This window comes from Narcine bancroftii, chromosome 7 (genome assembly GCF_036971445.1).
Source record: "Narcine bancroftii isolate sNarBan1 chromosome 7, sNarBan1.hap1, whole genome shotgun sequence".
Lineage (NCBI taxonomy): Eukaryota > Metazoa > Chordata > Chondrichthyes > Torpediniformes > Narcinidae > Narcine > Narcine bancroftii.
In genome coordinates, this window is record NC_091475.1 from 11,265,404 (window position 1) to 11,281,553 (window position 16,150).

General features: G+C 41.1%; 1 long non-coding RNA gene across 3 annotated transcripts in view; it reads left to right on the top strand.

The window, feature by feature from the left end:
* Nucleotides 1-16,150, top strand: part of LOC138739774 (uncharacterized) — a 112,101-nt gene that overhangs the window by 13,916 nt on the left and 82,035 nt on the right. For 2 of the 3 annotated variants that reach the window (XR_011342411.1, XR_011342409.1), the window contains exon 4: nt 5,285-5,344. This is a non-coding gene — a long non-coding RNA (uncharacterized lncRNA). The remainder of the gene's footprint in view (nt 1-5,284; nt 5,345-16,150) is intronic. The other variant, XR_011342410.1, reaches the window with a different exon arrangement.

A 16,150-nucleotide genomic window follows, 5' to 3' on the forward strand; every position in this document is an offset into this window, starting at 1 on the left:
GCATTAATAAGGTAAACTGTCATAGTATTTTTTTTTCCCAGGGGAGGAGAATCTAAAGCAGTGGTTTTCCATCTACCTTCTTAAACCCACATTCCACCTTAAGTAATGCCAATATTCTGGTAAATAATGATCCTTTATCCAACATTACTTAAGCCATGGTTGTTAAGTGTTCAATATCACAGTAATGCTTGTGGAAGTTAGCTTGTACTAGTTGCCACATTTCCTAAACCAGTGAGCACACTTCAAATGTACTTTGTTGGCTGCAAAGACTTTGGAAAGAGATGAGAAAATTACTTCAGAACTGAGTCTTTATTTCTTTGCAATCCATGGGACCAATCGGGAATCAAAGGAATACCTGAAGATAAAACAAATGCATTCATTAACCGCAGCCATTGCTATCACGCATCATTACAATCTACAACTCACAAAGTAGGTACGATCAGAATGCATGGATCAGATAAAGTAAATGCCTCAGCCACAGTCCAGCAAGTTCATTCACCCCTTTCATTATTCAAGCACTCACTCAAACCTCTAAAGTGCACCATTCACATCCGGATGCACCAAAGAAAGGAGAGAGGAACCTCAGAATAAAATCTTTCATATGCACGGGGAATAGCTTCTTCAGGTTTTTGCAGAGCCAAAAAAATGGAGTAGTGTTTCTCAACCTTTTTCTTTCCACTCACATTCCACTTTAAGTAATCCCTATTGCCATCAGTGCTCTGTGATTAGTAAGGGATTGCTTAAGGTGGGATGCGAGTGGGAAGGGAAGGGTGAGAATCACTGCTCTAGACCCAATTGTTGCTAAAATATTTTGCTTGAGAAAAATTGTCATTGGCCCATTTTCTTTGGAGTTATGAAACCATGCACAGAACGAGCCAATGAGGTACGATTAAAAGAGTGGTTTTCAAACATTTTCTTTCCACCCACATACCACATTAAGCAATTCCTTACTAATCAAAGAGCACCTATAGCATAGGGAATACTTAAAGTGGTATGTGAATGGAAAGAAAAAGGTTGAGAACCACTGGAAAGGGAGGAGTGTGATAGAACATAGGGATCTGGAAATATAGATACATAATTCCCTAGGATTGTAAAGGGAGCTTTTGGCATATTGGCCTTAATAAATCGAAGAATTGAGTACAGGAGTTGGGATGTTATGGTGAAGCTGTATAAGACAATGGTGAAGCCAAATTTTGGAGTGCTGTGTGCATTTTTGTTCACCTAACTAAAGAAAAAATATCAATAAGATTGAAAGAGTGCAGAGAAGATTTACTAGGATGTTGCCTGGACTTCATGAACTGAATAGCATGGAAAGGTTAAACAGGTTTGGACTTTATTCCCTGGAGCACAGAAGAATGAGTGAGGGGAGATTTGATAGAGATGTTTAAAATGATGAGGGGTGAATCCAAGTAACCTTTTTCCACTGAGATTAGGTGAGATGCAAATCAGAGGACATGGGTTAAGGGTGAAAGGGGAAAAAGTTGAGGGAACATGAGCAGGAACTTCTTCACACAGAGAGTAGTAGGAGTGTGGAACGAGCTGTAAGCTGAAGTGGTGAATGTCGGCTCAATTTTCATGTTTAAGAAAACTTTGGGCAGATACATGAATAGAAGAGGTATGGAGGGCTATGGACCATGTGCAGGTTAGTGTAACCTGCACATGATAGTTCAGCACAGACTAGAAGGGTCAAAGGGCATTTTTTTGTGTGCTGTTCAATGGTTCTATGGAGAGGCATTTCTGGTGGGCTGAAGTGGGGTAAGAGTGGTGAAATGATGAAAGGGCAGGGTCAGTGCCAGAATGTATGTTAGAAGGGGCGCACAGTCCCACGCTCATAAACTCGCTCGGCGGGCAGGGGGGTTGCTGTTAACATCATAACATCATCTGCCCCTCCAATGTACGTGTTGAGAGTGTTAGTGACACTTAACGCTTGCTAGTGACGCGGCCTGGGGTGGGTGCGGAGACCCTTGCTGCACACTAGTGATGCCGGAGGGTGGGGGCATGTTTGATAGCTAGAGATGGCCACGACTGTATTGGGGGGGGTGGGGGGCACAGCACCTCGCTTGAAGGAACAATGCCCGCGGATTCCACACCCCGACTTGGCGCTAAACCTGTGAAAAAGTGATAGTGCAAAACAAAAGTGAGCTGATTCCGACACCAGATTTTCTGATACAGGTGCACAGGAAAATGCCCTATATCATCTCACCTTCCAACTGGTGGGCATCTGGAATAAAAAGCCCACATCAGTAATGGTTAACATGTGACTGCTAGATTTCCATAAACTCATTTGGTTCATTAATATTCTTCAAGGAAAGGAATTGGCTTATTTCCCCAGTTGAATCTCTATGTGACTCCAGATTCACAGCAATGTGGCTAATACAGTGATCCTCCATCCTTTTTTTCCCCACTCACATACCACCTTAAGTCATCCCTTATACCAGGGGTGTCAAACTCAAATTCACGGAGGACCAAAATTAAAAAATTGGACTAAGTCGAGGGCCGAACTAAATATTGATTGAAAATTTTCAACAACATCTGCATGTTTTCTCTGCTTTCAACATATGTAATGTTAAACTTTTTCTTATTAAAATAAATGTTTAATAATAGTTTTGGATAAACTCTTTCCAGAAGCATTAACAAATGAGAAATAAAATATTCAATAAATAATATTTCTCTATAGAGGATTTGTCAAATGTTGCTAGTGTGCTGTCGAATAGTAAAATCTGAGGGCTATTGAGAATGTGGGAGAATAACATGATTCCTGAAACAATCAAATGGGTGACTGATTGTGGGCATGAACTCTAGCAGGGTTATTTGGCATGCCCTTTTTCCATTGGTGCAGATATCCTTTGATTTACACACTTTTCAAGTTTTATGCCTAATGAGCTTGTATCCAGGTGCAGTACCATTTTTAACCAGGAATATATTTATCACTGTGACATGAAACTATTGGAAGATCGTTTTATCCTGAGATTAAAATTCATAATCCTTACTCAGGCCTGTGTGCAGGAGGGCGGGGTTTGCGGGCGATCGGGTTGGACAACGACAGTGCGGGGGCATCGGCTCCCGCTGCAGGGCGGCATCTCGGCGGATCAGCGGCCCCGTCACCGTGAGTCGCGGGTCGGCCTGCGGCAGGGAGGGGGAGTGGGCAACGGTCCTGGCGAGGTCGGGCCCGAGGCCTCCGGTTCCGGATGCTGGGAAGTGGCCTTGGCTTCCCCTGACACCGGCCAGGCCCCAAAACCAGAGTCCACGGTGAGACCCTGCAACGTAAACAGAGGAGGTGGGGGCGATTAGCGGGCTGACGCCAATGCCTTCTGGGATTTGTTGTATTACTGTGCATGCGCTATACTGGCCCGGCGGCCAGCGGGCCACCTCTAATACATTTTTGAAATGATCTTGCGGGCCAAATATAATTATAAATTTGGCCCGCGGGCCAGAGTTTGACCTGTGTGCCTTATACCATAGAGCACCTACTATAGAGCGGTTAGTAAGGGATGACTTAAGGTGGTATATGAGTGAAGAACCTCTGGGCTAAAATCTATTTGGCCTTTGTCTTGCCAAGCCATTTCGCTGTTCAGGATGACAAGAAAGGGGCAGTTCAGCTTGGGCACAACATGTGCATCCCGTGAATGAACGAAACAAAACATATATAAAAAATTATGGCTGGTGATTTTCACCTGCTCTTTGTGCTGAGAAATATTGGCTAGAAAACTGGGTGAACGGTTCTGGCTTTCTTCTAGATAATGAGCTTTACATTCGCCGAGAGAAAAGATAAGAATTGGTTTCATTCACGAGATGGTCATTCTGTCAGCCATAGGATGCACTTGAGTGCCAGCCAAGATGATACATTTAAATCTCCAGAGTGGGACTTCATTCCACAATTACTCAATGATGTCACAAAACTGTGGCAAGCTGAACAGAGATGCAATTCTCAAGCTGCAGCTATTGTTTAATTGGGCACGGTTAAGAGACAAGTTGAAATGTGCTCTGCATCTGCTTGACCAAGTCTCTGTGAAATGTAATGAGAGCTGAGGGGCCACTTGCACCGACAGTTTCATCATTCCCCTTCCTTTTAATGCTTTAGTTGATCGTCTGCCCCCAACTCAATGCCTTTTGTTCAATGAAACTAAAATGGAACAACTTTGTCAGTAGAAGTACTAATTAAGTGTCACTAGTGCATAATTAGCAATATTAGATGACAACATAAGAGCCTAAAGGAGATACAAACTACCCAGAGACTTTCACAGTTTACCAGTCTGTTTCATCGAATGGGGGGGGGGGGGGGGGGGGAGACACACACATGGGACAGGCCAATATTGTATTACTTCAGAGCTCTTAATGACTAACATTTGGAAAAGGAACAGATCGTGCCAGTGATGTTTAAGTTTAGCACACCAAACCAACAGCTTTCTGCAGGGCACTTCTGATCATTTTATATCTGCATTGCTCAACACTTACAAGCAATTGACTGCAGTGCAGGCTAGAGAGCAGGAAAGAACCCTTCATATGCTTTGTTGGAGTTCTAATCACTGATCCCCACAATTACCCTTGGCAGCAATGTTATCCAAGCATGTCATGACATTTTACAGGGAATGTTGCTTCCTTCACAAATTGGGCCAGCAAGACACTTCTTAATAGTAATATTTGTTTGTGTTTGTGGTATTAACAAAGATTCCTGAAGCAACAGAAACAAAGAAAGAGAGAATCCATATTTTATTTCTTTTTAAAAAAAACTTTTCATTGGGTATCTTTGCAACTTCAATGAAAAACCCAAGCCACGACACATAGAAAAGATTTTTTTTTTGTATCACATAGTATTGAAAATAGAATTGGAAATACTACAGAAGATTAGTTTATTTCCAACTGTTTTCAAATGGGTTAGCAATGTTAAACTAGAAAATCCGCAGATGTTGGGGTCAAGTGCAATGCACAAACGTGCTGGAGAAACTCAGCAGGTCACGCAACATTCTCAGGAAGTGAAGGGTTAGGGTTAGGGTTTTGGGCCTGAGCCCTTTGTCAGGAATAAGGGAAAAATAAACAGGCAAATGCCTGAATACAAAAAGATATGGGGAATGGGGGGACTAGCTACCTAAATCCATTAGAAATATAATCCAAATGCCTTCTATTTATTTGTTTAAAAATTGTCACCAACTTTCAGTGAGCAGTGACTTTTCCCCCAGATCATTGTTCCTAAGGTGTGAAGAACGGAAACAATCAGCCTGAAGAAAGACATGTTTACAGTCTGCTTCACCCTTACTGTATATATTCTCATGTGCACTCTTTCCAGCAGGGGTCAACAGACAGCAATCAAGAGCCCTGTGAGATTTTCATCCTCCTCAAGTCAATTGTAAGTGTGCTACTTCCCCCTGACCCTGAAGTCCTGTCGGAGGTTTAAGTCGATGGTAATGCTTCCAGCCTGCATTTTTAATTATAAGTATCTGCTATATTCGGTTCAATCCCAGATTAAGCAGTATATATATGACAAATGAACCGCCAAAAGATGCAAGATTTTGTTTTTCAAAAAGCTTTTTTCATGGAACAGTTTCCAGTACAATATGTTCAAGTGTGTCTCAGTTTTGTTTTGCATCGTGACAGTCCATTACATAGTGAGAAATCTTATTTTTATTATGAAGACACCATCGGGGCCCTTTTTCCTGCCACTGCAATGGGGGGAATTACATTGGGCCCACCCACCACAGTTCTTTCCACAGTTTTAACTCTAATTTTGGGTGCCCCGAAACATACGCTCCTGAACCTGAGTGTGTACGAATCATATGTGGTCCCTCCTGCTGAAAGCTTGACAGGTTTTGGGTTGATCACAAAGTCCTTTTCTTAAAAGAATGAGTTCATGGTCTTCCAACAATATTTGACGCTGTAATTTCCTTTTTTAAAAATCGTTTATCATAAAATTTGCAAATGTAGATTGTGGTGCAGCAAGCAGGCAAGACACAGAGAAGACTGTACTACAGGCTTTAATCCACTTAACTTCTGTTGAACACCAGTAGTTGTCTCGATGACTCCATGTGTGACTGCCGACTCAAATCTATGTGCAGGTCAATGATTGACAGCTGGCCAGGTGGAGTCAGCCTCCCAGGTGGTCTTCCTGCAGGTACAGTGGTTGACCCCTGCAGTAGGCTGGCGGGCACATGGCCCAGTGCTGTGGTTGTGTCACCATACAGATAAAACAAAATATTTATATAATGCCATTTTCAATGCTAGCATGTCATTTAATTTACCTTACTTCAAACCTCAATTTAACCTGACAAATATCCTCTGATCAGATAAGATGAGATTATTTCCAGGCACAGTATTAACTTTCCCCACAGAATTCAATGAAATGGTCATTCAAAACTTCACCACTCTTCTCAGCACATAGAGCTCAGCAGCAAAGAATTAGGCCTCTTTGACACCTAGTCTGTGCTGAACCAATTTTTTTTTGCCTAGATTCACTGACCCGCACCCAGTCCATAGCCCTCTATACCTTTCCCATTCATATACCTGCCAAATTCCTCTTAAATGTTAAAATCGAGGCCTCATTCATCATTTCAGCCCCCACCACACTCTGTGTGAAGAAGTTCCCCCTTTCACTCTTAACCCATGTCCTCTGGTTTGTATCTCACCTACCTTCAGTGGAAAAAAGCCTATCTGCATTTACTCTGTCTTGCCCTCTCCTAATTTTAAATACCTCTATAGATCTCCCCTCATTCTTTTATGCTCAAGGAAAAAATTCCCTGTAACTCAGTTCCTGAAGTCTGGACAACATCCTAATAAATCTTCTCTGCCCTCTTTCTATCTTATTGATATCTTTCCTGCAGTTAGGTGACCAAAACTGCATACGATACTCCAAATTTGGCCCACCAAAGTCTTACACAACTTTAACATAACATCCTAACTCCTGTATTCAATACTTTGATTTATGAAGGCCAATATGCCAAAAGCTCTCTTTACAATGTATCCACCTGTGACACCACTTCCAGGGAATTATGCAACTGTATTCCCAGATCCCTAGCATTCAATCCTTGTTCTGAAAGACCATTGAGTTTTGAGCCATCTACAGGGCAAACTTACAATCATCCAGCAGAAGTTCATAATTTGTCTCAGATATATCCCTGGGATGGTCCATAAAACATGAAATAATCATATTATTGTTTGGGATCAGCACTGAAAAAGACTACTTCATCTCCTTCCACACTGTCTCAGACAAACACAAGTTCCAGAAGTTAAAGGAAGAATGTCTGGTTTCCAGCAAAGTTGCCTGAAAGGCAGTGGGCAGCACTGCTGAGACTACGGCTGTGTATGAAGGATCTAACAGCATTTACTCCTAATTCATCCAATGCAGTGTAGTGCATTTGATGGAAAAAGGTAAGGGTTCTATTATTGTCATGTAGTACTACATTTAGAATGTATCATACAGGAAATTCTTTAACTTTGTCTACCGTAAGGAAGATAGAGAGTCACCATTTTGTCCAGCTCCTCTCACAGAAATGAGGCCCCAGCGAGAATGAACTCACAATCCCTGGTTTACAAGACCAGTGCTCCAACCACTGAGCAATTGGATGTTCACAACACCCTCAATCCATTGGCCAGTAACCTTTTGGAACATCTACGTCTATTTGGCACAGGCAAATTTGAGGATTCTACTTTTCTCTATCCCATTCCTATCCCTGAACTTTCTGCTTCAAACCTCCTACTCTGTTACAATAGGACCAAGCACAAGCTTGAGGAACAACATCTTACCTCCTGTTTGGGCACCTTGTAGTCAATATTACGTCCAAGAATCACACAGGAAACTGCAAATGCTGGAATCCGAAGTTAAATGCAGTCACTGGAAAAATTCAAGCAAGTCACGCAACATCAGTGGGAGAAAAAGAATGGTCGGCGTTTCAAGCTGAAACCTTTTATCAAGATAGGTTCTGCCCCATTTAAGTCTGATCTAGCCGATAATTGAGTTTTCTCCTTCCATTAGTACACAATGTCCTGTAGGCTTGTCTCACAACCCTACTTTTCGCAACACCTGGAACAGACAAAGAAGCCAAATTTGCTTCTATCTGTCACATTTGGTCTTACTCTGTCGGATGTATTTCCTTTGTTCTGTTATCTTGAGCCTCTGTGGTATTAAAATCTGGCGTGTTTTCTCCCTTTCCCAGTTCTCATGAAGGGACTTTGAACTGAAGTATTAATTTGTTTCTCTTTCCATGGATACTTTCTGAGTTGTCTAGTATTTTCTGATTTTATTTTGGACTTTCAACATTTTGATTTTCCTCTGACAGTGAGTGGCCTTCTCACCACCAGCCAAGCAAGGTTTTGGTGCTTGGTTGAAAATTTTGGTCATGAGATTCTCAGCCAGATTTTTAAAAAATTTCCTTTTATTTAACAATCATTGTTTATTTTTGTCTGCAGGGTTTAGAGTTACGGAGTCATGAACTTTTTCAACACAAAACCAAGCTCTCCAGTTCAACTTGTCCACACTGACGAAGTTGTCCACCCAAGCTTCTCCTTTGGCTAAATCCCTCTATAGCTTTACTTACCTGAACTGTCAAAATGTCTTTTAAATGTTACAATTATACCTAACTCTACCATCTCCTCAAGCAGGCTGTTCGATATACCCAGCACCCTCTGTGTGAGAAAGGTTCCCCTCAGCTCCCTTTCCAAACTTCACCAACTCACCTTAAACCTAAGCACTTTTGAGATTTCCATACTCTGGAGAAACAGACTATGGCTACCTTATCTCTGCTCATCATGAGTTTGTCAATATTCCATGCAGACCACTACCCAGCTGAAATGAATGTTCTTTAACAACATGACGGACCCACAAAACTAGAGAAGGATAGAACCCTGGAATATGGTGTCTCCAGGGTTAATGCACAACTTGGCATGGCCACGTTTGGAGATACATATCAGGATGAGATCCATGTTGGATACATCTTCGCCCCTTTCTCTAGAGATTTATTCATTGTGTTTCAGTGGTTAGTGGACAAACTAGAAAGTGGTTCTGGTGATTGCTTCTTCTACATGGCATAGTGGTGAAGCTAGCAGGGCTGTTGGATCACAATTCTAGTGATCTCCAGTGCTGAATTGAAGTTTGCATGATCTCCCATACGATTCCCTCTGTATGTTCTGGTTTCCTCCCACATCCTTAAATTTTCAGGGATTAATAGGTTGCTTGGCCACTGTAAACTACCCCTCGTATATAGAAGGATGGTTGAATCCGGGGGAAGAGGAATTTGGGGGGAATAAAATAAGATTTGTGCAAATGGGTGCTTGATGGTTGGCAGGTACTTAGTGAGCTGAAGGGTCTGCTTCAGTGATAAGTTACTTCAAGAACAAGAGAGATCTTCCAAGTTCCATCACTGAAAACCTGGATGCATGGCTTGACGCAAAGAAGAAAGTAGGGCTGGGTTATTAATACAACCTGAAGCCTTTGGTCATTTCCTAACTTCAAGCCACAGAAAATCCCACTGAACCATCATCATGAAGAAAAAGGGTTAATTATTCATGTGGAAATATTGGTGCTACTCAGCTCTTAATTGTCTATCCCTTGTGACTATCCAGCAAAGCAAACAGGAAATATATTGCATGATTTATTATTAAGGAGTAGTGGGAATGCTGTGTTAAATATTAGTCATGCCTTTGCTGTGCATTTGTGATGAGAAGGTCACAGTTTTATCTAAAATTAAGAATTCATCCAGCTCTACAAGTGACAATCTGGTTAGCTCATGCATTGCTTTAAAGGCACATAATCTGTCAACATAACCTTGACAAAGGGCCCAGGCCCACAAAATTGGTTACCCTTTAGTTTCTATAGATCAGTGGTTCTCAACCTTATTTTTCCCCCATTCACACATCACCTTACATAATGCCTTACTCACCACAGAGCGCCTATGGCATGAGGTGAGTGGATACAGTGTATAAAAGTTTGTGAACCATAAAGGCTGTGTGACCTGCTGAGTTTCTCGAGCACTTTTGTGCATTACGGCACAACCCCAGAATCTGCAGACTTTCTTGTTTTATTCCAATCTGTCGTCTCCCTTTTTATTTTGCTGAGGGAGAGCCAAATACTAACCACTGCTCCAATTGCCAAGTCATTGAGAAGGATATGAACTAAGTGCTGGAAAATGGAATGAGTGTAGATGGGTGCTTGACAGTTGGCATGGATACGATCCACCTGTTTCTGGAGCGTATGGCTTTCATTCTGCAATTAAAAGCTGCTGATATTAGCAAGATACCACATAAATTGTGCCTAATGCTTTGCAGGTCATTCTACCACAAATGTTATCTCATTAATTTTAAACGAGGAATAGAAATTTCATTTCGGAAGCAGAATCAGAATTTATTGTCGTGAACGTGTCATGACATTTGTTGTTTTGCGGCAGTTTCACATTTATATCAACCAGCTTGCAAAATAAATAAAAATAGTGCAAGAAAAAGAAAAAAGACAGAGAAAGGCCGTGTCTGTGGTTCATTGTTCATCCAAAAATCTGATGGCAGAGGGGAGGAAGCTGTCCTTGTGCAGCTGAATGCTCGTCTTCAGTCTCCTGTACCTTTTCCCCGATGGTAGCAGAGTGAAGAGGGCATGGCCTGGGTCGTGGAGGTCCTTGTGGATAGAGGCTGGTGGTGGAAGTCATTGTGGATAGAGGCTGGTGGTGGAGGATAGAGGCTACTTTCTTAAGACACTGCCTCTTGTAATGTCCACGATGGAGTGAAAACCGGAGCCCGTGATGTTTCATACTGAGTTAACAACCCTATCGAGTTATTTCTTGTCCTGAGCATAGGCACCTCCATACCAGGCAGTAATGCAACCAGCCAGAATGCTCTCCATGGTAAACCTGTAGGTTTTAGAGAGTCTTCCGTGACATACTGAATCTCCTCAAACTCCTCACAAAGTACAGTTGCTGGCGAGCCTTTTTGTGATTGCATCAAAATGGAGGTTCCAGGACAGATCCTCAGAGATGTTGACACTCCGAAATTTGAATTTTTTAACCCTTCTCCAATGCTGACCCCCTCAATGAGAACTGGTTCATGTTCTCCTGACTTCCTCCTGAAGTGCACAATCATCTTCTTGGTTTTGCTAACGTTGAGTGCAAGGTTTTTATTGTGACACCGATATATGCTACCTGCATAACTACCTGTTATTCCGCATTGCGGTCTGGAGGTGTAGCTGCGTTGATCATCAGTGAGGAGGAAACATCTTTGTCTTTGTTGGAATAGTACGCAGAGGAATGCCATATGAATGTGTCTGGATTAATAACTGATTGTAATTCATATCTCCAGTTGAACTAAATGGCAGTTTGACCCAGTTTAAGCAATCGGCAGAGCAATGAAGCAGAGGTCCACAAAGCGAATTATTTGAGGATGAAGCACCGAAGTTGTCAGTCATGAGTTGGACTCACCCTGCATTGCTTAGGGTTTAAACCTTTCCTCTGGCTTCCAAGTGACAACGTGAGCGATACTGTTGTAGCAAGAGAAACAAACCGTTTGAATGAACATGGGAAGAAGACACAAGAGTCTGCAGATGCTTCAAGTCAAGTTTATTGTCACATGTCCCAAGTCGAAGCAATAGAATTTCTGTTTGAGCAAGGCTAGTATCTTGATGAAGGCTTCCAAGTGAAATGACAACAATTCTTTTTCTCCCACTGATAGACTTGACCACTGAGTTCCTCCTGCAGTTTGTTTTTGAACAGTAAAAGAAATGATCTCCTGAACCAAAATTATGGAGTGTAGAATTAATAGCCCAAGGATTGAGAGGAAATTGTCAATTAAATTTCAGTTTAAACATACAGCATGGTAACAGGCCCTTTCGGCCCACAAGCCCATGCTGCCCAATTACACCCTATTGATCTTCAACTCCTGGAATGTTTTGGCTGGGAGGAAACCAGAGCACCCAGAGGAAACCCACGCAGACACTGGAGAATGTACAAACTCCTTACAGACAGCACGGGATTCAAACCCCTATCCTGATCTCTGGTGCTGTAACAGCATTGCGATAACCACTACATTAACCATTCCGATAAATTCAGAACAATGTCAAGTAGAGAAAGAGAAAGAAAAATTGGATGAACAAAAGGTAAAAGCAATTTTGTGTGAAAAAAATTAAGTAGTGGACTTTTCCGGCAGTAATTGACATGAAAGGCAGTTGATATCCTGGCAACTCAGCTTTCTGTGGCAGATATAGTCGCAGAAGTGCAAGAACTTCAACTATCCAGTAACTTCTGAAGAGATCCAGATAACTTTATGCAGTATTCATAAAGCAAATGGTGGAGTGAGACAACTCCTGAATATTCAGTTAGGCTCTCATCTGACTCCTGTGTGAATTTGTTGCACTATTGCAAAAGCCATGGCAACACCTCAATTTGGTTTAATATTTTTACATTAAATTCTGTCCTTTTGAATAAGAACAAGTTTGGAGAGGAAAACAATTGGAGATTCAATCCTGTTCAGAATGTTACATCAACTTGAAAAACAAAATATAGGGACATTCCCCTGGAAACTTTGCAGATTTGTCCTCCTCTTTGATCATCCAGTTATGTCAGGCACCCTGGAGGAACTCCAGTTTCTGCTTCATGGACATCGGCATTGCAACTACTTGGAAGATAAGATGTAATGAATTCACTGATGATGGGACACATGTCCAGAAAACTAGAGATCTCTCCGTTTGGGCAGAGGGACCCTGTCTTTGAACCCCACTTGTGCTACACACACACACACACACACACACACACACACACACACACACACACACACACACACACACACACACACACACACACACACACACACGTGCGCGCTCCTGGAATGAACCAGGTATCTAAGTGGTCCAATGATGTGGGTAGCTTATAGACAAATATTTTCAATAGCTGGTTTTAAATTTCCTTTGAAATTATAAATACTTTATTCGATGGTCTGAAAAAGAGCTTTGAGTTAAAGGGAAATAAGAAGTTTGTGAGATGAGGCAGGAAAGTAGTCTTTGATCTTCTTAAATAGCGTTGCAGGCCCAAAAGGGTAAGTGGCCAGCTCTTAAAGATTTTCCATAATCTGAAATGGATGATGGATATTTAGGCAAACTGAAACATAAAGGATAAACTCACTATAAAAATGTGGCTGTTCAAGTTTGCATTTTTTTCCTCAAACAGAAAAAAAGCCAAACTCTATTTCATGTCCTTGAAGATTATAATTTTGCAACCAAAAGGTTGCTTTGCTGTCCTATAAAGGTAATTTTCTCTCTGCTATAATTGAAAGTCACAAAACCAGAAACAGTAAACAGGTGCAGTAATATTTAATTTCTGTCGCTGAGTTATATTTTCATTATAGGGTGGACGCAAAATACATTAACACATGCAGTCATATATTGTAAACAGATTAATACTACCATGTCAAATATAGTGAAGGTCGCCATCTATCCCTAATGGTGTTGATCATATTTTTCTGATACTTTGAGTGATTAATTCTATTTTTAGTCATTAATTAGTTGTGGAACCTGATTATCATCAATAACTATATGATCTTTTGTAATTAGTTATCATTAATAACTCAACAATCTTTCTAACAATCTTTACATGGCAACATTAGAACATAGAACATTACAGCACAATACAGGCCCTTCAGCCCATGATGTGGTGCCAACCTATATATACACCAAAAAAAAACTAAACTCTCCCCTCCCCCCCACCTTATAACGCTCTATTTTTCTTTCATCCATGAGCCTGTCTAAAAGTCTCTTAAATGCCTCTATTGTTCCAGCCTCCACCACCACCCCTGGCAATGCACTCCAGGCATCCACAACAATCTGTGTAAAAAAAATTTATCCCGATGTCTCCCCTAAACCTTCCTCCCTTCACTTTGTCCTCTGGTGTTCATTACTGCTGCCCTGGTTAGGAAAAAAGTGGTTGCTCTCTAACTTATCTACACCTCTCATAATCTTGTACACCTCAATTAAGTCACCTAATGTATTAATGTATGGTCCAAAGTGATTCGTGTTAGGTCTGCTTTGTTCATGAATGAGTGAGACAAACACCAGACTGAGTCGGAATCAGGGTTCTTTGTTCTTTATTACCGGATTGTAACACTTGCGACTAACCATGTTAGTCGGAGAATGCATTCTGCCGTTATCAGCAAAATGGTGATTTTTTATACCCTTGGATACATGCTTAGAACATCATCATATCATTACTTGTCCAATGACTAAAACTGTTGCTATCCTTTCCCTGCTAGCTTCCTGCCTCTCAATCCATCAATGTCTCTCTTATCTTGTAAGTACAAGGATGCATTCACATCTTGTTACAGCCCTGTACAGGGTAACTCCTTACACATTCCCATCTCATGATGTTTTACCTTACATTCGCAGCAACATTATTTAAAAAAAAACATATGCCACAGATGCCAAAAAGCTTGGTCAATGAGGTGGATTCAATGTATAGTTCTAAATGTCTGAGATGAGGTGGAAGAATGTGAGAATGAGAGCAGAATCAGAGCACAACAGGTGTATTAACATGTTTGTGTAGTTTGAAAAGATGGGTACGATTAGGACATGGATCAACCTAAAAAGTAAGGATAAAATTGTTTACCATTCAAATTTCAAATCTATTGTCAAAATACAACCCTGAGATTCTTTTTCCTGTGACCAGCCAGCATTTGTACTTATTGCTAGTGGAAAAAAAGATTAGGTTTAAATTTAGACTTTGGGTGAGTCCGTGCCACCCAAATACCCCAATTAAACTACCACCCCGGTATGTTTTGAAAAGTGGGAGGAAACCGGAGTACCTGAAGGAATCCCACTCAACACTCAAGAAAATATATTGTACAAGAGAGAAATGTAAATAAACCGACTGCATAAAACATTTTTACTGATTTGTGATTTCTTTACTGGAAGGTTTGAGAATAGTTGATTGAAGTCGCAATCCAGAATTGTTTGTCCCCAATGCAAAGGTTAATCCAAGTTCTTTACAGTTACATTGTCTTTTGTATGAGCCATTAAACTGAAGATCTATTGCACCCCATAACTCCATGTTTGGTATATTAAAGGCCATCAAATGAAGAAGTCCAGGAGTTTTCCCTCAATGCCTTGAATAATGCTTATCCCTCAGAGACTGATAGACTCTCAACTCATTGCTGTTTGTGGGATCTTGATGTGGGGAATTGTCTGTCACGTTTCCCATATCACAAAAGTGTTGATTCTCTGAAGGATGATATAATGATCTTATAATGGTTACTTCATTGTAGGAAGGACGTGGAAGCTATGGAGAGGGTGCAGAGGATGTTGCCTGGATTGGAAAATGTGCCTTATGTGGCCTGGTTATCAGAGCTGGGGTTTTTCTATTTGGAATGAAGAAGGATGAGAGGTGACTTAATAGAGGTCTACAAGATTATGCGAACCATAGTTGAAGTAGACAGCCAACACTTTTCCCCCAGGGCAGGAGCAGCAAATACTAGAGGACATCTTCACTAAGTGAAGAGAAGAAAGTTTAGGGGAGATATCAGGGATGGTTTTATTTTACATAAAGTGTAGTGGATGTCTGGAATGCATTGCCAGGGGTGGTGGTGGAGGCTGGAACAACAGGGGCATTTAAGAGACCCTGACAGGCACATGGATGAAAGAAAAATAGAGGGTTCAGAATCAGAATTGAACAAGACACAAAAATACAGTGTTTTGTGACAGCATTGTAATGCAAAAATTTATATTATGAACCATATTGCAACACTAATATATATAAAAAAATTAAAATAGTAGTGCACGAAAAGTAAGGCAGTGTCTTTAGTTCATTGATCAGTCAGGAACCTGCAGCAGCGGGGAAGAAGCTGTCGTGAGGTAGGGAAGATTTCATTTTTTTAAAGTATAGTTTGGCACTACATGGAAGGGCCAGTATTGTTCTGTAATGTTCTATATACTAGGATAATTATATATTTTTTAAAAATTTAGATATACAGCACAGTAACAGGCCCTTTTGACCCACAAGCCCATGTGGCCCAATTACATCCAATTGACCTACAACTCCAGTAACATTTTTAAATGGTGGGAGGAAAATGGAGGAAACCCTTGTAGATCATACCAGCTCCTTTCAGTGCGGGATTTGAACCTGCTATGCTTACAGTGCTATCCTTATTTAACTATATAAAGTTTAAAAACATGCCAAGATCTTTTTTATAAATGTCAGCAAGG